The sequence below is a fragment of the Strix uralensis genome, chromosome 1 (assembly GCF_047716275.1).
Source record: "Strix uralensis isolate ZFMK-TIS-50842 chromosome 1, bStrUra1, whole genome shotgun sequence".
In the NCBI taxonomy this organism is placed as follows: Eukaryota; Metazoa; Chordata; class Aves; order Strigiformes; family Strigidae; genus Strix; species Strix uralensis.
This window is the reverse complement of record NC_133972.1, coordinates 125,913,537-125,941,253: the sequence shown is the minus strand read 5'-3', so window position 1 is coordinate 125,941,253 and position 27,717 is coordinate 125,913,537.

Here is a 27,717-nt window from a genome sequence, read left to right as displayed (position 1 = left end):
TAATGAATAAAATGGAATAAGCTGTACCCCATACTTCTTTCTCCATAGTATATTACAACTTCATGGTAAAAACACTGACATTAGTTTACTTGAAATCTTTGCAGACACTTGCTTCATTTTCTCCCACTAGCTTATTCTTATTCTTATTCTTATTCTTATTCTTATTCTTATTCTTATTCTTATTCTTATTCTTACTTTTTTGTCTTAACTGAATAACCTCTAGCTATTAGAAGTATTGCTTTTGGAACTAGGCATAACATTTTGTGACATCCACTGTTTTCCTTAATGGTTATTAGAAATCAGAGTTGGTGCTTATAACTGATAATTCTTTACAGTAAAATAATTAAGCTATGGAAAGAGCTTATAGACTGCTAACTACCACTTCCTCTAAGCACAACTAGTCTTGTTTACTGAAATCATAGTAGACTTCACAAGCCTCCTAGAAGTGTCAGTTACTCCTATGACCACTTATGTAAGACAGGGCATATGGTCTCCTCAGGATGCATCCACTGAACATCAAGTCTTCTGTTACAAATCTTTGTCAGGAGTTTTTCATAAGAGCTATTAGTTTTATTATAACTCTAATATTCTGGTTTTTTGATCAGTACCTTTTCCAAGTTCTATCTTTAAATGACAAACTGTCAAAAATCTGAAGTCTTTCCTTTTGTAAACTCTATTTTCTCCTCTACCCTTTTTTTATTCTGTTTCAGTGGAAAGCTTAATGATAACAACTTAGGAGTAACATACATAGGTGACCTGAAGAAAACAATTACTCTCAGTGTGAGATTTATGAAGAATATAATTCAGTGGACCATCAACAGCTGGTCTATTCCTAGCATCTCAGAACTGGAAAGTGCTGACTGTGAATGTTTTAACTTCTAACATTAATTAAATGTTCAAAGACTTTCTAATTAATTATATATGTACTGATTTTCAGGGTTTTGAGTGACCTTTCAAACATTTTGTTCTGCAGAAATTAAGAATGTCTATTCTTCTGTACTTTATACAAAATGGAGACTTTATATAAATGAAGAATAAGAACATTTAATGTTATTGTGAACAAGTAAATGTAAAAAGGTAATTAAATGTAAAGACACTGTGTGGGTTGGCCCTGGCTGACTTCCAGGTGCCCACCAAACCTGCTATATCACTCTCCCTCCTCAGATGGATAGGGGAGAGAAAATAAAACAAAAGTGAGTCGAGATAAGGACACGGAGATCACTCACCAATTACTATCACAGGCAAAACAGACTCAGATTGAAGAAAATCAATTTAATTTATTACCAATCAAATCAGAGTAGGATAATGAGAAATAAAACCAAATCATAAAACACCTTCCCCCCACCCCTCCCTTCTTCCCAGGCTTAACTTCACTCCCCATTTCTCTACCTTCTCCCACCAGGCAGCACAGGGGGATGGAGAATGGGGGTTGCAGTCAGTTCATCACTGTTGTCTCTGCCACTCCTTCTTCCTCAGGGGAAGGACTCCTCACACTCTTCTCCTGCTCCAGCATGGGGTCCCTCCTACAGGAGACAGTCCTCCATGAACTTCTCCAATATGAGTCCCTCCCACGGGTTGCAGATCTTCACAAACTGCTCCAGCGTGGGTCCCTTCCATGGGGTGCAGTCCTTCAGGAACAGACTGTTCCAGCGTGGGTCCCCCACAGGGTCACAAGTGCTGCCAGCAAACCTGCTCCAGTGTGAGCTCCTCTCTCCGTGGGTTCACAGGTCCTGCCAGGAGCCTGCTCCAGCACAGGCTTCCCATGGGGTCACAGCCTCCTTTGGGCACATCCACCTGCTCCATCATGGGGTCCTCCACGGGCTGCAGGTGGATTCTGTTCCACTATTAATGTCCGTGGGCTGCAGGGGCACAGCCTGCCTCACCATGGTCTGCACCACAGGCTACAGGGGAATCTCTGCTCTGGTGCCTGGAGCACCTCCTGCCCCTCTTTCTTCACTGACCTTGGTGTCCGCAGAGTTGTTCCTCTCACATAGTCTCACTCCTCTCTACCACTGCAATTGCTGTTGAGCAACAACTTTTTTTCCTTCTTAAATATTTTCTCACAGAGTCTCTAAGACTGTTGCTGATGGGCTCAGCCTTGGCCAGCAGCAGGTCCATCTTGGAGCCAGCTGGCATTGGCTTTGTTGGACATGGGGGAAGCTTCTATCAGTTTCTTAGAGAAGCCACCCCTGTAGCCCCCCTGCTATGAAAACCTTACCATGCAAACCCAATACATACACACACACTCCTATATATATACACACATAAGTATATGCACACAAATGTGCATTCTTTCTCCTAGCTCTCTGCTTGGCATTGTAATTTATAAATCAATAAATCCACTGCAGGTAACAAAAATCCACTCTTTTAGTTAGAGCATCATCCTCCCTACCACTGGTATATAATTGTGCATTTATACAATTTGTCCTGTTTGTTTTGAAATAAAAGACATGAACAGGCTTGACAGATGCATTTCAAAATAGATCTCATACATCTGGATTAATGTAAAACCCCAAATTCTAAAATAAACCAAAAATTAATGGAAATTCTCCAATAATAATACAAATTGTGTCCATTCTGCTACCTAAAGGTATCAGAGTTTTAACCAGAAATAATATGTGCACCAATGGTGATGCTGATCTTCCATAATTTAGATTTTCTCCCTGTACAGAACAGATCTCTTAACTTTATCCTCCATGTAGGAAATAATGACTGTTCTTGGAGATACTTTCAGGACTGTTACACTCTGGTGTATCTAGCATAACCTGAAAGCATAACTGATGAGCATTAACAACAGCCTCTAGTCAATCGCTTTCAAGATCATCGAGCAGGAAGCTTAACGGCCCTGATTAAAATATCCATCTACCAAGTGTTCTTGACAGCTGAGTCTGAAAAATGTGCTACAGAAAAGATAATATTAGGAGTGCTTTAAATGGGCCTACACTTCCGACTAATTTGTCAGTTACAGAACAATATAGAGGCTTAGATCATTTTAATGTTTATATACAAGTATCTTATTAGAGCCATACTAGATGGATACAGCATGGCTCAGAGTTTTTGTGATTACATATATGCACTATGTCTTTGATGAGCTTTGCAATCATTGTGCTCATAAGCATCCATGACTTCATTTCCTGTGATAGGAGAGGTTCATGTTTTCTTTCTTTTCATTCTTAAAGCTGCTTTCTAGCAATATTTTTATAAGCTGTGCAGAAGAAGTAAGATATACTTCTCTGAATCCTTTTAATTGTGACAACACTTTGCACAGCAGGCCAAAATAGGAGGATTTAAGCTTCAAAATCCACAAGGGATTTGGAATTGCACTGAATGTTTCTGGCTTTGTTCCACGGGGTGAGATGACACAAAGCTCATATATAAAATCTCACCTTATGCAGCAATTTCAACTCTTTAATCCTTGCTATTACTTAATTTCTGTAGGTCTCTTCCAGAAATTAATCATCAAGACAAGATAAGTTCAGGTTGTGACAAAAATATCCAAAATTCCACAGTCCGCTGTACCCCACAATATTTACATTTAATGAGGCTAGTACCAGTGTTACCAACCTTTGTCTTATAAGTATTTGTATGTTTTTAATGAGAGATTTTATATGATTTTTCACTGGTTTTAATGTTGTAATAGTTTTCTGGTTTCTTGCTGTTCAAATAATTTTGATCTCTTCCTCTTCTTCAGTAATGTGTTATCCAAGTTATCATTTTTACTTGCATTTAATTTTTAATGCTATTAATTTTACTCACTGCTAAGTTGCTCTAACTGTAAAAAAATCCTTATATTTATTTCACACATTGATCTTAAAGGATTTGAATTCCTTTTTCCTTGGCTTTCTTCTTTTTTCAAATAACTGGATCATAGGTTCCTCTCCTTCTGCATCTCCACTACAATGAATTGTAAAACTCACTGTAACAATGAGAGTTTTCATTCTCAAATGACAGTGTATATATATCTTGTAGAAGTGTTGATTTGTACATGTCTTTTCCAGCCAAAGGAAACAAGCCGTCTGGTTTCATCTGCAAAATTTTTACAAAATAAATGAATCTGTTTTCTCATTTCAGATTCTATAGAATTCAATATGGTCATAATCACAAAGTAATATATGACAATAAAGTGATAAATATATGATAGTAAAGAAACATTAGTGAGATCAAGTCTTTAGCTCCTGGCTTCATCCCTATACACTTGTATGTAACCAGTGCTCAGAGGACCACTGCTGTTGACTCTAGTCACTGTAATGAATTCCTTATTCTCATGCTCTTTTTAAATAAACAACTTTGTAAAAAACCTCAGTGTCTCCTGGTATTGGAAATAAGTTATATTAAATGCTGGATTTAGGAATATGCTGTGTTTTGGTTTGGTGGGTTTTTTTTTTTTTTAAATATAATTTTAGATTCCTTTACAAAAACATTGTCTTCTGAGGAATAATTTCTCACTTCTGCTGATAAATCAAGAAGTGTAATTGACAAAGGAGAAAAAGAATTTCCATTGAGTTCAAGAAAGGAATTCTCCTTGGTGGTGCTAGTATTAATGGAGAAAAAAATCCAAACTCACTGAACAATTTATATTCTGTAAATTTCTTAGTATACAGCAAATTATCAGTTTAAGGCTTTTGGGATTCCAAATGTAGGTTTGCTAAATTTAACAATGTGTTAGAGATGTGTTCATACCAAAGGGTTTAGTGATAAGTAGTTATATATTTTGTCAGGAACTTCAAATTGGAAGCAAATATAGTACAGTCATGTATTAAGGCCTGTCATTATTACACTGCCTTAAAACAAAAATTGCTTTGTGAGATACTGCTCTAATCAAAACAAAAAATGCAAGGAGATATTACCTCTGAGGGATCCCGTGAGACAAAATAATGGAAACATATATGAATGGTTGCACAAAGTTTAACTTCAGACAGATACTGTCATTAGCAAAATCTATGAGGCTCTGCGCCAAAGTTCTCTAGCCAGCTTCACCATCTTAATAGATCATGAGATCATGGGGAAGTGAGAAAACCCTTCAGCATTAAACAGTATGGGGCATTGGCACCTCGAAATTTCCACTGCTATGCAACAATGCAAGAACACAAAATTTAGTTTGACTAGGTAAAGGAAAATAAATAATTTTTGATCATTTTCAGCTGTTCATAGTTCTAAAAAAGTGAGAAAATATCTGCACAGTAGTTTCCAATTCAGCCATTCAGGAACAGACCGAAGCATAAGAATAATGCTGATTTATAATATTCTTCAAGTACTATTCTTGAAAATTACTTCCTCTGCTATACAAGTCAAGTCTAATAAACAAGTTGATGAGAAGAAAAAAGGCAAAGAAAATGTCTAATAAACATTCTTTAGAAATTCAACAAATGTTGATATGTGGTTTTAAGAACCTAAATTTATGAACCTAAATTTTGAAAATACTGCCTGAGGTGGGGAAAGCTGGCAGAGAGATTGTCTTTATTGAAATTGCCACTGGTGTCTTTTTAAAATGTTCCCTGGTGAACCTCTCTCATGCAAGGCAGTCAAAAAGTGAAACTTGGGAAAGATCACAAAGCAAACAGAGGGATCTGAAACCTCATAGATCAAAATTGAATGTAAGGTCTGCTGAAGGACTAATGAAGCAAAGACACTGTGCCTTGCTCTATTTTTATTACAATAGCTAACCAGGATCCTAAACATTAGAACAAAATACTTCAACAATACATGTATGCCTAATCCTCCCCTGCACCCCAAAATAATAGATTTCCCTATTGAGATCCCTGTTACTGTGAATAAATTGTGAAGCTTTCTCATGTTCCTACTTCTGTTAGTTTTTGACTACTTTTCATGAACTACACATTTACATAGCTGTGCATTTTCAGAACCAAATCAGGGTAAGATAAGATCTGTAAAATGAGCAGGCATGAAACATGTAAGTTGTATCAAAGTTAAGGATTTTCAACTTGGTATTTGGAGGTTGCTTGAGAGTTTTTCTAAGCAATTCCAAGAGCCAAAGGTTGTAAGAATACCCACATTGATAGCATGGTCTTTTTTTGACATTGATCTTCAAAATACATGCCAAACAATTTGCAATGTGTACTGTACAAATGTCAGTCAGAGGTAGAAAGACAGACACAAGTGATGACTGTTAAAATTTTGCATAGTATCAAAATCCTAGATTTGGTGGAAAAAGGATCAACAACAGAAAAGTTAGGATTCTAATAAGGACCAAGGGAATAATAATTAAAGGGGCTAAATGTGACTCTGTCTTCTTTACCCCAGCACATACTCCCCCTACAGTCTTTGAAATACAGATTTAGTGACGATATTGAGTTAACAACCACTAGCAGTCTCCCAGGTCTCCTGTATTCCTCCTTTATATATTTCTACATATGGAAAGAAACTGTCACGATGTAAAACCACAAAATGGATCTTCCCACATTGTCAGAGGGAAACTGATGCCACTAAAGAATACAACCTTATAAAATATCAGTGTCTGGTTGCAGCAGGTAAACAAGATCAAGTTCTTTGGAGACCTAGTTTCAAATGCACTTCAATCTTAGATGCAGTAAATTTGCCTTGTGATTTGTAGATCTACATGAAGCTTCATTTGGTAAATGTTATGGGTCTTGATTAAGAACAAAATAAAACTAGTCACTTACAAAATTATATGGAAAGCAAGCTAGAAAAATATGTTATTTTAAAAATTTTTCAATGCCATGTTAGCTTCTAGACAGAACTTTCAGTTTCCCAGATCTGCGCTTTGATGAATTTCTATTTTGATGGAAACTAGAAATAACAAAAATTATAGTTCTTTTTTGAATAATGCAGTCAGATATAGTCCTGCAGTGCCAAGGTTCAATAAACAAAGCAGTAGTTTCCAGTCATGTAGTCATTGCATTTCTAAGGTGTACAAAGGAATGATTTCAAACATACACACACACTATATATATAGAAAGAGATAGCATGCACACATATGTAAAAAGAGAATATACAAATATTTTAAAACATTCTTCAGGTCTTTCCAAGATGTAATGTCAGCTATTCAGAGATATGCATACAATTTAGTGTTTACATAGAGTTATATAAATAGAGAAGAGCACACAAGTATAAACATGCATATGTGTATGCATAAACGCTATTTACATGTACTGTCAAGGCAATATTTTTATCTGTTGTTTTTTTTGTTTGTTTGTTTTCATTTTTACAAATATGGAATGATAGCCATAAAATGGAAGTTATCTATGGCTGTACAATAGCATTTCAGTAATTAGACACATAGAAAACTTTGGTTTAATGAAGAATACAATATGATTGGCCCTTCTGCCTTTCTCTTGACATGATAAGCTTTCTAATATTTTAGTGAAGGAAGTAAACACAGTTTTGACAGATATTGAACTTACAGACATTACTTACCAAGTTCATTGTTTAACTCTGTCCTTAGTCCTAAAATCTTGTGCTAATCTTGTAAGGGGAATGAAAGAATAGTCTGTGGATATCCATTTGAATTAGCAGTCTAATGTATACTGCTTTCATTGAATAGCCTTAAGATTGGGTTTGTGTTCAAATGCAATGACCATTTACACTCTTCAATCCATTAAGGACATTTTGGAACAAACCATACAGGAAACTGTTGGAATATATGATGCTTGAAGTCTTGGACAGAGCATTTATCAGCATGCTCTGACTGTCCAAACTATTTCCATCTGTCCTTAATATAGCATCATAATGGGACTGCTGAGCAGAAAAGGCAGCTGAGGGTCGTTGTTAGAAGAGCTCTGAAGCCACCTGTCCCAAGGCCAGGTGGAAATTAAAGCCAGCTGTAGCTGAGGCTGCACATAAGGGTAATATGCAGCCCTGTTGTGGAATAATCTGGAGCTTTTTATGCTCTCTGAAATGGCTCACATAAGGCTGAGTATAGAAGCTGTAACTGCACAGATACCTTTCTGTTTGCCATGAGGCTGTAAGCTGAAGATTTATGAACACCTAAGGGTTCGTAAGAACATCTTTCTCTGAAGAACAACAAATTCCCATTCTCTTCTCAAAAACTATATGGAAATACATTTACTCCCCTCTTTATAGCAATTTACAAATACAGATATTTATATTTTTTCAATCATTAAACTAATACAAATCTTTCATATTGGTTTACAAGGCAAGTGAAAATGTATATATAATGTATATACATATATATAATCAGAAAGTTGCTTTTGTTCTGTGTTACATGGATTATGCTCTGGTAGTATTTTCCAAAGTAAGCCACATTAGAAAAGTCAAGCCTTGCATATGTATTAGAGCCAGTTCTAAATACTTATCTCAGTCTTATGCTACTTGAAATCCATTCATTTAAGTTGATTTACGTTAGTATAAGACTGGTAGAATATGAGCTAGAAAGAAGGAATCAGGTCAACATTTTTTAATCAGAACTTCAATATTCACACAGTCAGTGTGGTATGTAGGTTAGCTTCATAACAGCTCCATAAAGTGAATTGATACACAGTACTGTATCATGCCAACATGACATTACAATCTATAATTTAAAACTTTTCCTTTGAAACTAGCTAAATACAGATTAAGAAGATAGATGGAAAGAGCCTCATCATCTATCAAGTAAATAAAACTATACATCAATGAACATGCATAGGCATTCTTCTTTGTCATCTTCTGTGCTCTGTGTGAGTAATACATTCTCGATTAGCTGAGAAACTTCTGTAGACTTTTATGTCTTTTTGTATTTCATATATTCCATGGGGTAACATAAATTGATGTTTAATTATACTGACTACATGGCGTAAGAACCATCATTGTTGATTTCTTCACAGAACAATGAATTGGTGCTATAATTCTTAAATGCTTGGTAATCAAATTTCTCCACTTCTCATCAGGAAAACAAAGTATCAAATACACTAGTTTTGGAGATGATATTGTGTAGGTGTTTGTCATATATTTTCAAAGCAAAAGGCTACTGCTAACATTTTTCCATGGGTTTTTTTGTGTTCTGGAAAACAAAACTTGTTCTAGACATTTGAATGTATCCAATTCTGATTTTTTTTTTTTTTTTTTTTTTTTAAGTCAGAAAAGGTTGAACACTTTGGTATGGTTTTGATCAAGGATTCAATAGTTCCCATGCAGAATTCATGTATGTGGGATTAAGTACTGACAGTTTATCTGCTAATTTATGCTGAGGCGATTGGTATTTCCTGGAAGTGGGACAACCACGGGACTCTTATGAACATGAGGCCATTGAAGAATAAATAAAAATATGTGCAAATGCCTTATCTTCTTTCCGCTTTGTTCACTTTTCTTGTTCATGTCCCCTGTTCATGCTTACATGCTCAGCTGCCCCAAAGGAGTCACTCAGTATCCACATTTCTAAGATATTGTGTTCTTCTTTCACTGTACTTGCCCTCTCATCCTGAAAAAGAATCTTGGTTTGAGTTCTGCTGTTTTCATTACTGATCTCTTATTTCAATGTTATATAATTATCATCTCCATCTCTGCTCCCAATGGGTTTAGTACAGTATGTCTCCCATTTCATCAGTTAGTAGTGGTGAGCACATATGTTCAAAATTATATTGATGAACCAGAAGGGAAAGCAACCTGTTTATCTGACTACCATTTTCTTTTAAGTGGTGAAATAAAGCATTCCAAATGAAGAAAAATAACTTTCTGTGGTTTACCAGAAATTGCTGTCTGTGTCCTTGTGATAAAAGTGAGATAAAAAGTTTATAAGGAATGCAGTTAACTGTTTTATACAATTTCCTTTTATATTGTAAGAAGTCTTCTAAGCAGGAGACTAGCTGATCTATTTTGACACTTCTTGCGGGGATCTGTAACTTTCATTTCCTTTTCCTGGACAGTGTTGTAGAGATCTAAAGAAGAACCACTGTCATTGACATCTATCTTGTCAGTTATAACTATTATGTACCTGTTTATACCAGAAAACCTTTATTTTCAGCTTAAAAAATTATTAATGTATTGGTTGTAAATTGTAAGGTTTTGGTAGGGTGGGGTGGTCTGCAGGGGTGGCGTCTCTGGGATGAGGTCAAGGGCTGCCTCGTGCCAAACAAACAGTTGAAACTGGCTCCAAAATGGATCCACCACAGGACACAGGAAAGCTGATGGCACCTCTGTGATAACATATTTAAGAAAACACCGGCAAGGGAGACAAGGAGGGAACAAAATAGTGAGAAAAAACAGAGGGAACAGTGAGGTCAGAGGAGAAGGAGGTGCTCCATGACAGAACAAGCAGACACCTGAAGGGACTGTTGACCATGGAGAACCCATGCTGGAGCATGGTGATAAGGAAAATGATGATAAGGAAAAGTCAGCAGAGAGAAACCACTACGCACTGATAGTTGCCTAGCTGAAGGGACCAAGGGTAACTTGCAGCAGTAATACTTGGGAAGGAGAGGCATCTGAAGCTTGGCGTAGCAAAGGGGGGTGAAAGGTGTTTTGACAAGTGTCTAAAAGTTTGTCTTTTTGTTTCCTAGTATGTGGATAAAAAATTAATGTTTATGTTAACTGGCAAATTAAATCCCCCAAATCCAGACTGCTTTGACCATGACAGTAGCTTATAAGTGATCTTCCTGTCTTTATTTTAGGCCATGAGTTTTCTCTTTTCTGTTCCTGTTTTCTCCCTGTCCCTCTGCAGGAGATGTAGGGAGTGAGAAGCTGTGTGGGTGCTTGGCTGCTGGCTGGGGCCAGCCCAACACAGATAGCCAAGTAGTTACCAAGATCCTTCTAAGTGAGAATCCTACCAGTCTTATCAAATTAAGGACTTTTGTCCGTTATGCATCATGCTGATTGGTTCTATGATGTTTTAGGTTAAATACAACGTCATGCCTATTCATACATACTTTTTATCTCAATACAACTTTAACTGTAGTATGGTCATTAAAAGTTCCATGATGTTCATTTAATTGGAGAATGAGTTAAAACACAGACTGACTTGAAATATTAGACTAAAAAGGAAACGAATTGAAGTTAGTGAAAGAAAATATAAGCCAATATTGCCATCAAATCATCAAAAGCATCTGAAGAGACAAACAGCATCAGGTGAGAAATAGTTCTCTAATGAAAACCAAATGCCAAAAACATATGACATTTTATCACATTCTTTCAAAAAATCTGCTAGAAAGAGCTGCAGCACAAATCACCATCTGTTGAAACATCTATGGCATCAAAATTCAGTCTTTTGATAATGATTTTTCAATATCCTCTTTTGACAAGCAACTTGACCATTATTGTAGTTTAAACAGTTAAATGCTATGCTATTCTTTAATGTCCTTGCTAGCTTTACACAGTAAAAATTATTCTTCTATTTCCCCTGTTTTTAAAAATTGGCTTAGCAAAGATAACCTCTCACACTACTTTGCTAAACCAAAGAACGTGGTTTTTTTAGATATGGGAGATATACATTGTCCTTTAAATACTTATTTAAAAAAACACAAACACCGATATAAAGATAAACAAATCTTCACTAACGCCTACAACCTTGAAATAGAACCAAATAAATTGAGTTATGGTCCTACCTGCATTATAACATTTAACACTGAATAGCAAACATAGCCTATATAATTTATTCAGGGAAAGGACTCTTATTCCCAGTGTAGATTAATATCTTTTCCAATATTGGTTGCTATTTGAATGAATAAAGATGTTTAATAAGGTTTCAGTGTTAATTTCAGTAGAAACTTGTAAGAATCATTATTTAATTTCCACCTCTGTCAGACTTTATAAAGTTGATGTATTTTATATTCTTCAGGGGTTTTTTTGTTTTGTTTTGTTATCAGTTTTTCAGAGCTGCAATCAGACTCTTCTCTCCAAAATTTTTAGAAAAAAACCTCAAAAAGTATTGTTGCATGCCTCTTATGTCTTTTGAGCACCAGGAGGGAGTTGTAATAGTCTCAAATTCTTCTGTTTGATTCTGGTTTTGAGGCTTCACTTTTCCATTCAAAAAAGTAATTGTCTTAATCAATGCCACATTTACCTCTTAGATATTTTCCATTTCTCCTGCTGTCATTTGAAGAGGATCAATTGTTGATTTACGTTTTTTCTCTCCATTCTGCATCACATACCTTCTGCTTTTGTGATTCTGACTGTAATAGAATCAATCTTCAACTCCACAGTTTCACAGGTGAGTAGTAGGTTTTAGGGATTTATTTTTTTTAGATTGACAAGGGAGGTGAATTTATTGTAAAAGTTTCTTCTGCTCTGCTACATTAATTACATCATGCAATCCAGGTTTCTTGACTTTGTGCATTCCTTCCTATGAGGAAATTTTATGCCTTTATTTCATACACACTTGTATAGGGAGGAGAACTCTAAGTAAAACACATTGACTTAAATGCTCAGATGCACCTTGAGTATAGCTAGCATTCTTAATGCATGTGCACACACGCACAAAAGCCTGACTCTAATTATAGCTAAGCTACATACTTGCCTAGGGGAGCCAAATGCAGCTAGAGTTTGGCTACTTGGTCTGTCTGAGAAACTAAAAGTCAGGTTGACTGCCACTTTTGCTGCTTCTAAAGAAGGACATTGGGCACAGCCACTGCTTAAGATGGCCCCAGTAGCAGCAGGAATGGGAATAAGAAACAACAAACTCATGTCTGCTGAAATTTCTTCCCAGTGTCATTTCATCTCCTCAATCAATCTTTCCCAAGGGCATCCTGTCTTGGGGGGCTGGGCAAATGAACTCAGATAACTTATTCTTGGGGCAACAAAATACAATCCCTGAGACAGTTGTGTGCAAATATGAACATACATAGTTCACTGGTTATTTTGAGAGGGAAAATTCTACTATTATGGAATCACTTGAAAGCAGTTTCTTATAATCATTCTTTTAGTTTAGAGTCACCGTGGCACAATATATTCCTGCTGTTCTGTTAGTGTGATTCTGCACCATGCATCACACAAAGAAGAATAGGTGACTGGAAGATTTACAGAATTTCTACATATTTGACATGGGTCTTTAAGCATGTTACTCTTTGTAGAGAAAAAAAAAAGTATGTTCTGTTCAACAATATTGAATGCATGACATTCATTCAGTACAAATACTAGATAAGAGTACAGGTCATAGAATGCAGTTAAATGTATTTCATTTGCATTAGCTAAAAGAAAATAGTTTCAAGAAAAATATATACTATATTGCGTGAACTTAAGGATAACTACAGGGTTATTCAGTGGCATTGTATCATACACTACAATTAAAGATTGGAAGAACTGAAATAACTGATAGAAGAGAAAGAATTGAAGTAGTCTGAAATAGGCTCTGATATTACTACTTATTATTGTAATGTGATATTTAGCAAAGACTGAATCAAAACTGACCCAATTTCAAATAGAATAGCCAGTATAATTATTTATTTTCTTGGTGAAATAGTCTCTTGTTAAGCATTCTATAAAAAGTGTTGAATACTGAAATTCACCGCTTCTATCCTAAATGAGTATTCATTTAAAGGTAGGGAGACATCATACCTATTCTAAACTCAGACTAGAGGTCTGTGTTCAACACATCCTATGGAACACTGACATGAGTGATACATTGCCATGTGCATCAGGATCTTCTCTTCAGAAAGCCCTGAGAAACTGGGATGAGCACTCTACGTGCAGCATGTAGCTTCACTCTGTACCTATAAAATCTTAGCTTGGCTTGTGGGTACAGACAGAGGGAAATATGAGACATGATATCTAAATATAGTTTTGTGATTTAATTGAGATATACTGATTTGGATTGCTAAATTGTCATATCATATAATCCCAAAGCTTTGTGATGTGATTAATGCATCTTGACTTAAGGTATGAGGGGAAAAAAAATCTGTCTGTGATTATTTGAAAAACTTGGTTTTGAAATTTATTTCTGGGAAGATAGCTTGGTATTTGGAAAGCGTTTTAATATGTTCTCGGATGGCATGAAATAGCCAAATTCTATGACAGAGATCTCAGGTACAGATATTAAGACATTATCCTTTTCTCTTCCACAGAAGAGTATGATTATGCTCAAGGCAGTAATTGGCTGATGTGGATAAAGTAGAACGCTTTGAGTTCTTCAGGCAGTCCCTGTTCTTCACATTGGCAGACAAGTGTCTTCCCTGGGCACAAGAAGGAAAGCATTGCAAACTCTCTTCTGGATTCCTGACAAGTGACTCCACTATCTGTTAAAAAAAGCCCCCATAACTAGTTTCTCTTACTGTCCTATCTATGTATTTATGTTTTAGATTATACTGTGCTGATTGCGACTGCATGTACCTTCTCAGCAGACAGCCAAACAAGCCTTGTCTTCTCCACCATAAATTTCTGGTTTTAAATACAAACTGAAAATAAACTTTTCCCCTCTAAAGAAAACAGGGGTCATATTTGGCCTGCAGTTTACAATGATTTTCTCTGATAAAATGTGTTAGAAAACCTGCCATTGAGGCAAGAAATCTACCCTTACATATGTACATGTGTATTATAAAAAGAGCATTTTGTATACATATATACATAACATTCTTAGGCACAGAGGAGACTTTCATCCATGGTCACAATCAAGACACAGTCCTGTTGTCCTTTTTTATTTACCTTAGACCATGATGCAACTTGTTATCCTTAATATTGTGGTGTATAGTTCTGTTCTCAAAATTAACCATATATATAAAGTCACAAAATGTGTATAAGCATCAACACATATATAACTCAATTTTATTTTCATTTTTTGATTTTTAAAAATGATTTTTAAAATATAATATTTAATTCTACCTTATTCACCAAGCCGACTTGTATGGCAATTATTCCATATTCCACTTATTCATACACTCTTTTTTATGCTATTCCCCTCAGGAAAAGCCTCAAAAGGTAGATAGGCTTTGCAGCATAACTTGTATATCAGTCAATAGAAGCTCCAAAAGATTGAGAGAGGAAGTGAAACTCAGTGCTAAAGGTGCTGGTTGAGTGCTGATGCCTGTTGTTTCCATGGGTGGATTCAAAGGGACAACAAAGAAAAATAAGGGAAAAAACCCTCCAAAAAACCCTCCTTCCCTCTTGTTTATATGAAATAGAAAATTAACAAGTGATCTTTAAAATGGCTAGAAAATTCCAGATCTTTTAGTGCTCCAGAAGTGAATGCCAGTACCTTGAATTAAACTATGGAATGAATGCAAGTCAGCAGAGAGTAAGTCACATGGATTATTCTATAATTTTAGCTTAATGAAACAAGCTCTAGACTCTCCAAAAAAAGCACGGAATGCTATTATTGCATATTTTTCTATTGCTTTAACTTGAAATACTTTACACCCATCTGTCATCATTTTGGGATCAGCCATCTGAAATCCATTCTTGTTACACTATGTTTGGTTTACTTTATGAATAATCTCAGTCAGTGATGAGCAATATACATTAATAAATAATATTTGTATGCTTGTGTATAGTACACAACATTATTAATATCCATGGTTTTGTGAAATATGATGTTCAGCATGTGTATTCCATTCAGCTCTGTGTGGTGGGTGCCTCAGGAGCAGAAAATTTTCTCACTAGTCTACTGATTTGCCAATTATTTCATCAGGCATATATCTAAACGTGCTTAACAAGTGTTTCCAAGGAGGTGACGACTATCAAAATATCAGCACTATTTCCTTATACTTTCATGACAGAGAAATAGCACTAAAGGAGATTACTTGCATTTGAACGGACTTTATCCAACCCCAAGAAAAGGTGTGAGCATAGAGGTTAATGTCCTCTCAATGGAGATGATGACCTTTAAGATTGTAGCTCAGTATTTTTTAAATGTCCAGCATCCCAAAACATTTTTTCATGATGTTCAAAGGATGACACTGTGGGTGATCTTGGGAGCTAGTAATAAGGTCTACATTAACAAAGTTTCTTCTGGAGATTAACAAGTATATTGCTTGGCAGCAGCATGGTAACACAAAGAATTCTTGAGGAGTTTTTGTCTTCCTCTTCATCCCACCCCAATTAAGGCTATTAATAACTCATTTTCTATATTTTCTCATTACAAAAACTTTGTTCTACACCATCTTCATCTATTTGCTGTACAGAAATAAAATCTCTCATAAAATATCCCTGACACCCTCATGGTCTCTATGCATTGTCTTACTACATAAGTAGGTGCTAAAAATCAAAGATACTTTCAGGAAATAGGATCAGAACATGACCCTGGTAATTTTGGAAATTTTTTTTTTTTTTTTCCATGAGGGAAGGGCTCTCATCAGCAGGATTTGAAGGAATTACTGGTTTAGATTGGACATAGGCTTCTGTGTGTTTCTAGACTTCTGCCTATTCTAGCATGCTCTGAGCAGCTGAGTGTTTTAAGGTATTTCCTGCATTTCACTCCATCTCAGTGATAAAATGTAGATATCTTGGAAACAAATATTGAAAATGTGGTTTAGCAGTATATTTGTATAATGCCCTTTACATATCTCTCTTTCAGAAGAGCCAGATTTTACCTTCATCAGGACTTCTGGATGAAGTTCTCGAGTCATATTCTTAGCTTAAGGAAGGTATTCCTATGACGTATTGTAGTGGTTTAATCCCTGCCGGTGTCTGAGACCACGCGGCGGCTGCCCCTCCCCCACAAAGGGAGTGAAATACAAAGCCCCGGGGCTGAGATAAAGAGAGGTTTAATACAACAGAGCAACAGCAACACAACAGAAAATAACAATAACAGTGAAAACAATGAACAGAGCAAAGTATATACCGAAACAGCAGTGAGAGAACCGGCTGCGCCAACCCATGCGATCACTGATTCTTTCCACGCTCCCGCCAGGATGTGACGTCAGCATGGTATATGAATAACCCGGCTAGAGATGCCCCCCTACTGCTGGGGAAACTTAACCCTATCCTGGCTAAACCAGGACACGTATGGAACTGGCAAAGTTAATTAGAAATGGGAAGCAGGTAAAGCATCCTATATGACAAAGTAATCATTATTTTATCTCTACCTCATCTACACTGACACAGATAACTGACACCTGTATTTAATGGTAGGCAACCCCTCAACTTTGGGAAACTTTTTCATCAAATGGAAAGTGTTAGTTTACGATCAACAACACCAGACAAAGTAGAAGATTCCTTGGTAGCTGTTACAGCCATGTGCAGACAGTGTAACAGAGTGAATGTCTTAAAAAACACAACATGGATTAACCATCACTAAAATGGCAAATGGAGGTTCCACAAACCAGTGTTCTTTATCCTGGATCCCTAGTTCTTTATTCTGTATCCTTCTGCTCCCACCAACAAGTATCAGCCCTTTGAATTGCAAAACCTTCTACAAAGCTTGTTCTGATGTCACAGACTCACAGAATCACAGAGTGTCTGAGGTTGGAATGGACTTCTGGAGGTCATGTGGTCCAACCCTCCTGCTCAGGCAGGGCTACCTACAGCCAGTTGGCCAGGACCATGTCCAGACAGTTTCTAAATATTTTCAAGGAGGGAGCCTCCACAATCTCACTGTGCAACCCATGCCAGTGCGTGGTGACCCTCACAGTAAAAAAGAGTTTGCTGATGTTCAGATGGAACCTCCTGTATTTCAGTGTGTGCCCATTGCCTCCAGTCCTGTGTAGTGCTAGGGCCTGAATAATAGGCCCTGAAACAAAGTTGACCACTAGAGGAACCTCACAAACAAATGTTATCCATTATTAGTATCTGTTAATTAGTAAAATCTGTATTACCATTAACGCTCATTAATTAACGAAATATGTATGCTCACTAGTGAAAGATGTAGCTTAGGCAAAATGTAAACAGTAGTGAGGATGAAATGTTGTGAGGATGTGTATCCAACTTCCCTTGTTTAGCATTGTTCAAGGCTGAGAACCCAAGTGTTTGGCCTTGTTAGAAGTCCCTTAGTTCTCCCCGCACCAAGCCCTGGCCAGGTTTTGGGTGGAATTCAACAGGAGGATGAAACCAGATGTTTCCACTCAAAGAAAAGTGCGTCATTCTGATGCTGATATTTGTTATATAAGGCTGGACCCTGTTGCCTCAACTTTGGATGCTTTACCTACAGATGGATGTATCATGTAGGACTTTCCACTTGCAGGGAAAGTTACTCCAAATCCTTGATGCAACCAGGGCTCCCCAACAAACCACAGATCTGGATGTTGGTAACGTACACAAGTGGTGACGTATCTTTCTTAATCACTATTCTCCCTGTCGTGTAGTAACGCTTAGATGCATTACCTTGCCTATTCTTATTTTCTATAATTAACTGTACATAATAATAATAATTAAGTGTACTATTCTGTATTTTTCTTATTGCTTATTTTCTCTATTACTTGGTTATATCCTTTAATTATTAACGGTAAAATAAGCCTGCTCTTTTTACTCTGGTGTCTGAGTTTAATTGGCACCCTCAATCAGCAGAACATCCTGTCACTGGATAACACTGAAAAGAGCCTGGCATAGTCCTTTTTGCACCCTCTCTTCAGGTATGCATACACATTTATAAGATCGCCTCTGAGCATTCTCTTCTCCATGCTGAACAATCCCAGCTCACTCAGCCTCTCCTCAGATGAGAGATAAAAGGACTCATATGAGTCCTTCCTACCTTCTCTTCACTCACTTATCACAACTTATAAAGCCACAGTAGACATTCCATACAGTCAAAGCTGTGTCTAGATATTTGCAGCTACAAATTTTATTAGAGGGCTCACTCTTATGTAAGTCAGACATGTAAGCACAATGAATCATTTCTTGAATATAAACTATGGACTTAATCAACTGGACTTGGGACATTATTTCAACAGGTTTACAATTTAACAGAAATAACTTTCATTTGAGCTAATGGGTACTAGTGAAAACTCTCTCCATGGAGAACTTTATCTTTCAAATTCTAGCCATTTTAATTATAGAACTATTTAAAAAATATGAGAGTATTTATTTCCTTTAAATAATAATTTTTCCACCTTTGACTAGAAACAGCAGAACTGCTTTTCCTTTCAAAGTGAAAAGAATTCACTCTGAGGCAGAGATTCAACACAGAAAATAAAAGCCCAAAACTTTCAACAACTGAATTGTGAGTGATGGAAAAGGTAGACAAGAATAGGAGACACTATGGAAGCCTAACAAGCGTGTATAACCTTTCTTATTACAAGGATCATACTACCCATCACTGAAACAGTCTTTTCAATGAATGTTCAGAAGCAAAGGACAGCAAGTGGTAACTTGCTACGAATGATTTTACAATTGAATGTTTCTATATTCAATAAAAACTACAAAGCATATTTTAAGGTGGACAACATATTCTATAAGGTCAAAACATTATTATTAATACCTTAATTTTTGGAAAAAAACAGTGCCTTAGAGCTGAGGAATTTAAATTTATTTGTGTAAAATTTGTGCTTACACAAATTTTGAACTTTCTTACAGAAAATAATTTGTCAAAGGTTTTCTTGGTAAACTATAAAAAAACTCTCCTAAAGTTCAGTTGTCTCAGACAGAGTGTAATTACTACTTGCTATCACCCTCCGGTCACAGAACTCTTTGGTCTGTTAGTGGCTGGGAATGCCTGCTTTGAATAAATGCTCTATAGTTATATCTCAGCAACAGCATAAAGATTCCTACTTTTTAACTGCCTGAGATACATATAAACCAGTCAGAGTGGAGAAATCCTTAATCCTCCTGTGATTACTCCTTAATCACCCTGTTATAAAGGTGCAAACTATGATGATCTGAATGGCTGGTTCAACCACAGGTCTTGAGTGTTTTTTCAAGATGTTAAAACTCAATCGTGTATCAAAGAGGTGGGCAAGGCACAGGAAAGAAACATTGAAAATTAATCTTTTGGAAATGCAAAATTTACCTTTTTTTTTTTTTTTCTCCTTAAAGTTAAGGCTTTAAATAGATAATGTATTTTAAGTGGATACACTTCATTTTCCTTTCTTCCCACATTTTCACTGTTATAATTTGTCCAGGCTCCTTACTATGAAAATTGCTACCTACCTATTTCATTAAGCTGAACATTGTTGTAGGAGTAGTGACATCTCTCCAGCCTTTCATCCCGTGCATCTATAGACCATGACCTGCCCTAATTAGAATGCAGGGAAGGCTGTTCTCTATGAAGGTCTTTTGCAATTGACGAGGTAATTGATGCATTAAGATACTTTCTTCTCATGTCACAAGAGGCTGAAGACTCTGAGGGTAACTGCAGCTCGGAAGATCTGGGACATACTTTTTTCTAATCATTGGGTGTACTTTCTCTCTGGTTCAGAGCTCACTGAAAAGCTAAAAGTTACCTTTATATTTGGAGGAGCCCCTCCACCAACGTAAGTTAAAGATCTTTGCAGACAGGCAAGCAGACATAGGAAAGGGGTTTGGTGGAGACAGTATGTAAAAGATGAAGGAAAGTCAATTTCCAAACCATATTTTTTCCTTTTTTCTAAAGCCAGGTTTAACGATTTTAATTTCTTTCTTCTGCTTAGCTTGGTACTTAATGGGGAAAGGAAAAGAACAACTGTATGAAGAAGGATAGGAAAAGGCATAGCCTGGAGATGATTCTTGCTTGATCAAGAACAGCTATAATAATAACAACAGCTATAATAATAATTTCTTTAGCCCTTTGCATCCTTAGTTACTCAGAGCAAGGAATGTCTAACACCTCATAAGAAGGAAACATATTCCGGCCATGACAATAAATAGCTGATGCTTGCAACTGACTTCATTGAGTCTATTCATGTGATAACAGATCAATAGCTTGCATAAGGGTTGTATAACAGCCTCACATGACTGCCTATAAAAGCAGAAAGAAATGTTGTTCATTGCTAGGGGAGCTAGGTACAGGAACGAGTACTGCTAATGAGTGGGAAGGAAAACTGAACTCATACATTTTACAAAGAGTGCCCCAGATCGTGGTGGCGATAATGAGTGCCATTGAAAAAATATGTAACACATTGGTACAGCAGGAGAAAGAAATCCATATTGCTGCTACTTATGCTGTACCTGTCGTGTGGATAAATACAGCAAAGAACTTCTGTTTTGCAAGGCTGCCAGTCTAGTAACTTTACTCAGTACTAAATTTCAAAGGAAAAAATAGCGTTTTATTACTTCACTTATCTTCTCCCTGTGGTATAAATTGCCCAAGAGTTACCTGTGGTTTCAGCTGCCCAGTTTCTATTGACTTTAATGACAAAAACATGGCTAAAACCCTATGCATCTCTATAAAAATCCTAATCATATCTGCTTAGTTTACTGACAAAAACAAGTTGTTATTACTGTCAGTTCAGCACAGCCAATATAACTGTTACAGAGCAAACTGAATTGCACTCTGCCTCGCATATTATTGACAAAATTGTCAGCCAGATTTTGATTCCAGAGATTTTACTGCTAGTGATGATTAGTGTTGTGCACAGCTAAATGACCAGGCAGCTTAGTTTGTTCTGGATGAAGCCCCAAAAGTTTAAAGTTCAAACAGTTCTCTGAACCTTTTCCAAATCCTATGGTTCTTCACAACTGAGCTAGCATTCTTGTGAGCACTGTGTGCGCAGATACCTTACAAGTTCACTAGTACTTCATGTTGCAGGTCAGTTGGAAAACACTGTGAAAATCACATTTTCAGAGTCATTCTGACTCTGCTGGCAGTGGTTTTTGCAGCAAGGATATGACGAGGTTCACAAGCATGGATTTCATATCAAAACATGTATATGTAATATTTATTTGTGAAAAATGAATTTTATTTGATCTGGAATAGAGTCATTGTTTTTACCAAATCCATAGAGAGAGTCCTCAGAAGCAGCAGGAAAATAATTCATGGGAAGTGTGGCTGTGAGGACAGGCAGGGAGTCAATAAGATACCTCTGTAAGTTTTCCCTAATAGACTGGAGTAGCAATTCTGTCAGATGATTGAAGGATTATAAAGGAGATCCTCACAGTCCTCATTAAGGCTTTTTGACTTAGTAATATGGTATTTTCCCCATATCTCATCCTCCTGATTCAAAAAGGTGTTTTTTTCTGGGACCTCAATATTAAAGCAATAGCTGAGTTTCATCCACTAACAGTGCTCTGAGGAAATAACAATGACAGCTTTTCTGATGATTTCTCACATGTAGTTAAAAACAAAACAAAATAAAAAAACACTTTGAGGGGGTTTGAATGTGTAAAATCTCAAAGCATTTACGTATATGCACTTCATAAATGTATGATGAAAAGAACTAGTATTGACCCAATTTTACCAAGACAGCTTTCAATACAGATCAAAAATTAAGAGCAATAAAATATATAGGCAGCTAGTTTCCCTGTCTCATTTTGACATTTGTACTTCTTGTTATTTTATATTGCTACTAGTGTGACAGAAATGTCTGGAACAGGAAGACTACCTTAAAAAACCAACCTTAAAGATCAGACTGCACTTTAAGCCTGTGTCTGTCATGAGTCTTTTAATGCCTAACAAGGAAATACAGATCTAGCAACAGATCTACAACATCTAAAAGAAATTAGAATCGTCACCGTAACATTTGTGTTTGCTTTTATGATGTTATATGTGTGTGTTTGTGCAGTAAGGGCAGAGAGGTTGTTTAAAACAAGTTACACAGAAAAAGCCCTTCTTTTTTCTTCCTAAAATCTCATAATTATGAAAGAGAAAAAAGTGACAAGCAAGAGATTGATAGGGAATGAGAAAGGAAAGAGCTATGTGCTCAAACACAGTGATATGCACTGTTACATGCACATCTTGTCAGTTATTTGCTTTTATTTTAATTAGATTTTTTTTGTAAAATATTCTGTCATCAGAGGAGATGAAAATCATGAGACAACAGGGAAGTCAAGAGAGGAAGGCCAGGGTAAACACAGTGCACTAAGAGACATTTCTGACGTGGGAGGCAGGGTGAGGTTGCCTTTGGGAAAAGGCAACAAGATGAGAGGACAACAGCACATTCATTCTTCCCAGGGCTGATGGTGGTGTTACTAGAGTGACTCACATCAAAAAGTTCAGAGAAATACGTCCCTTACTGGTTTTTTTACACATGCTATTTTTTGTAGAGTTCCTGCCAGATTCCCTACTTGTTTTTTCAGGCTTTCCTAAGCCCCACTCCAGGCCAGACTTTCCCTAGCTTTTTTGGGGGGTGTGCAACAGTGGAGAGATGAAATCCACAGGAGCATCAAGCAAGATTGTACTCTCTGGATATGACAAAAAGGCAGCTCTGTCCTCATTCTTTTTACAGTTCACAAAACCATGTTTCAAGATGGACTCTGGGATAGCGCCCAGTACTTATGACTGGAGGTACAGTGGGCTGCAATGAGTCTCATGAACGATCAGATTCTGAAGAAATTTCTTTCCACCTTTCCATGGGCTGCAAGTAAATTGCAGCCTCCTGTTGTTCAAGTGACATCACCCATCCCTCCAGAAACAATGTTTGTCCATATTTATTCCTTAGCTACTAGCAATTCAAATCACGTCTGTCTTTTTATACTAATTTTGTCAGCTTTCAACAAGGAAATCTGGCCTTCTGTTCCTTTCTCCTGTAAAAATAAATAAATACATAAATATATCTTGGAAAATGTGCAAAGATGGACTTGAAGTTAACAGAGGACAGAGTACTTGAAAATGCAGGTCTATAACATAACATAGCTTATCAAAATCTATTTTTTGAGCTAGAGCTTCAATTTAATGAGCATGCTAACATTTCAGCAGTCATTATACATTGAAAAAAGTTTCCAATAATTAAGGATAATTGGCAATGGAAATAAAATGAACAGATGATAATGGCTCTGCAGCAGACTTCAGCAGCTTGCTCTTTAGCATGCATTGGGTAAGACAGCAGAGGCAAAGGTTTTTAAGTAGCAATCCAAACTGGTCAACTGTGTCTTAATTGTTATTCACCTAAATTTTTACACTCTGTGCCTCTGCCTCCATTTTTCAGTCACTTTGCAAGTTGTTGTTCTTTCTTTTTTTTTTTTTTTTTTTTTTTTCCCTGGGCTGCCCACAACATAATATTCCAGGGTTAATTACCAGCCAAATTAAGTCTATATTTAATGATTATACAGTGTCACAATCCAAGCTTCTATTAGCTTTCCCTCTAATATCATCACGCATAAAACAATTCACTTTCAACACCCTGACTAACCTGTAGTGCCAGTTTTTATTAGGTTTTCAGATGAAATAGCTTTAATACATAATAATGTTGTTGAATACATAGGGATTTTAACAGTCTGCACAGCATTTTCCACAGCTTGCTGACTCTTTTTTTTATGGTGGAACAGGGGAAGAACAAGAGGAGTCTTCATAACATTGGAGTAAATGCACTTTGGATCATGGCTCTGCCTGTTAGATCCACTGTGGTTAAAGTATTTTCACAATATTTCATTTTCATTAATTTAAATCTTGGCTGTTAAAAGCTTGCTGTAGAATGGAAAAGGAATACAAAAGAGACAAATTCAAGGACTGCAATCATAACGTTTCCAGTATTTGTTTTGAAATAAAGATATTCACTCACCCTTAAATCTCCCTTATGATGTTGCCTTTACCAAAATGATGTTTTTACCGAAAAAGTAGAGATTCTTCCTTTTTGCTTCAACCTCAGAAACTGTATTTGGACACAGTTGTCTATTCCATCCTGCTGTCAATCATAATGACTCCAAACAAATCCCACAGTTACACATGCATACAGCAAACATAATGAATGATCTGATCTGTTTATAACACCATAGTATGCCCAGTCTAAAAGTCAAAGAAGTCTCTGCCTAATTTCAGTGGAAATTTGTAAAATGGTGATTTGGGAATATCACTTTGTTCTTGAATAAGAAAGCTTCAAATTACTTATGCAGGTCAGTTAAAAAAGTGACGAGAGAGCTTTGCAATTGCAAGGCATTGTTATGTGTCTGAATATACTACCTATGTTACCAAAAAAAAAATTATAAATAATAGAGAGAGATTTCCATTTTTTAATTGAAAGTCCTTTTTTTTATTTGCATCAATTTGTAAAGCCAGGAACTTTAGTTACCTTGAGACCCCTGCACACAACTTTGAAAGAGAAAAATGTATTTTCTGTTCATAATTATGTCTAGTCCTAAAGTTCAGCCTCATGAGCCGCAAAAGGGATAAGAAATTCAATGAATCTCTGTTTCTGGAAAGGATAAATATTCCCCAGCAAATCAGACATTCAGTATCCAGTTTAAAGCAGCTTTTAGCCCTAAAATGTTGTCGCTAGGACTGAATCACTTCTGCTTGACCAGTTGTAAATGGATTACTGAGATGGGAATTTTTATATTTCAGAGAAGAGGAAAACAATTATTTGGGAGATTTCCTATTTTAAATATAACAACTATTTCAGTTTGCTTGAAGGAATTGCCTGTGGAATAAACAAACTGTTGAGTAGTGCAGAGGCAAAGCTGTGAAAAGTGAGGGATAGATAGATTAATTTTGGTCTCATTAATGCATTGTCACTTTTTGATAATCTCACTAGCTATATGGCAAACTGTGAACCATATTTAAACCTGTAATGATTCTGAAGAAGGATTTAGTTTTGGTGAATTTGGGTATCAAAATTATACATGAGAGATTTCCTCACTGGCTTAACCAAACATTCAACAGTAATAAAAGAATAGAAGTTCTGGTTTCTTGGTTTCTATTTCAGGGAAATGAGGACATACAGTGGAAAATTATGCATCAAGTGACTCAATGTGGGAATATAAGAATATAATCAACAAATTTCTCTTTAACAGGTATCTGTGTATAGAGGCATTAAGTATTGCTTTTAGTTGGCTGTTTCAAGTTAAATCTTGCCATTTTCTCTGGAGCTATTTTACGTATGAGTTCCAAATGAATTCATTGTCTGTGAGATTTTTCTTAAACACAGTTTGTGGCTTGAACAGAAAGAAAAAAAAAAAAAAAGAAGAACCAATACTTTGTTAATTGTAGTTATTCACACTTGAATAATTTGGAGAAATGACTTAGCCAGGTTTCCGTTAGAACATAATTCTTCTTTTCAGTGTTAGTAAGCACAGGTGAGCATTCATATTGCAACTGGACGTTGCAAAGTTTATACAGTGGAAAGAAAGTGAATAAGATTTTGTTCAATTGTTGACACCATCTTCCATGAAATATAAATGTTATCTGCTGTATGAATATGGATGGTTTGACTGTTCAGTGTTTTACAGTTAGGTTTTAACATAACTTTTTTATGTTGATTTATAATACATGTAGCTTGCTATAGGTTTATAAGATAATTCAAGTATCTCTAGGCTAACTCCCAGTTCAAAGCAGGGTCACATATAGGATCAAGTGAGGTTATTCAGGGGATCAAACCAGCATACTCGGGGCTTTGTCCAGTCTGATCTTGAAAATCTCCAAGGATGGAGACTTCACAACCTCCCTGGACTGCCTGTACTACTTCTTTACTGTCTGTTGGTGAAAAGGTTTCTCCTTATATCCAATCTGAAACTTTCTTGTTACAATTTATAAGTTTTTCTTCTTGCCCTTCAACCATGTACCGCTGTGAAGAGACTGGCTTCATCTTCTCCCTACAGGTACTGGGAAGGCTGCTGTTAGGTGCACTCAAAACCATCTTGATTTCAGGCTGAAAAAGCCCCAGCTCCTCAGTTTCTCCTCCCATGTCAAATGCTTCACTCCCTGTCCATCTTAGTGGCCTTTCACTGAACTCTGTGCATGGCAACGAAATACCCTGTGAATTGCTTATGTTTACCAATAGAAAGAAACAAATTAATTGATATACGTGCAGAAGCTCCATGCATTGTCTCTGCAGAAAAAAATCCACCCAGTTACAGCTTTACGGAGGCTTATACTGAGGATGTAAAAGAAAAAGGTGATATTTATAGATATCTTAGATTCTTGTCTGTGCATACTCCATATTCCAAGAAATATAGAATCCACCAATACTGGCTTCAGAAGCGGTACGACATGAATTTTAGCTTATTCTATTTTCTTATCTTTCTAGAGATATGCCATTTTGTTTATTGGAATAGACATACCATGGTGAGTTACTTTCCAGCAATACACCTACTTGATTTACCAAACCCCATTCTACTATAATCAACATTACGTCAGACTGAAAGTCATACAAACAAAATATTTTTCATCCTTGTATTCTCCTAAAAGATTTATGACAAAGTGATGTCTAAGGAGACTGGATAAACCTTGGGGATTTTTGTTCACAACATTTGACAATCCATTTGAGAAAGAAAAGCTGACCTAGCTACCCAATCTGTTTAACTTCTCCTACTTTATGGCTTTGGCAGTTGCTTTTTCTACAGAGTTTCATGTTAATGTAACTGTTTGGATGAGAGTAAGAGTCTTGCATTAGTTTATGCCACAAAGATTTTGCCCCTGAGTCTTACTTGTCAAAACTCAGTCTTCTCATGGGACTTACTTTTCCTCTGACCATGCCTGTCCCTACTGTACTAAACCTTCTGACTGGGACTGCTTGCTTAGGATATTTCCAATCTTTTTCACTGGACAGCCAGTATACCCATTACAATAAAATATTCTCTATTTTATGGTCATCTCTGAATAGGAAAACCATTATTTTATGGTATGACCTAAATAATATTTCACTCTCTAATGCCATTTTTCCATTGTATTCAGTCTTTGGTCATATTAATATGAGTGTTTATATAACTACCATTTAATTTATGTGTCTCACTACTTCATAATTATCACATTAAGAATGTACTTTCATTTCAGGAGAGATGACTTTTTGTACCTTGGCTATACTTAGATGACTAATTACAGAGGTTTGACCCTGACATTCAGAAGAAGGCTCAGATATCAGAGGAAGTGATCATTTTCTTGTA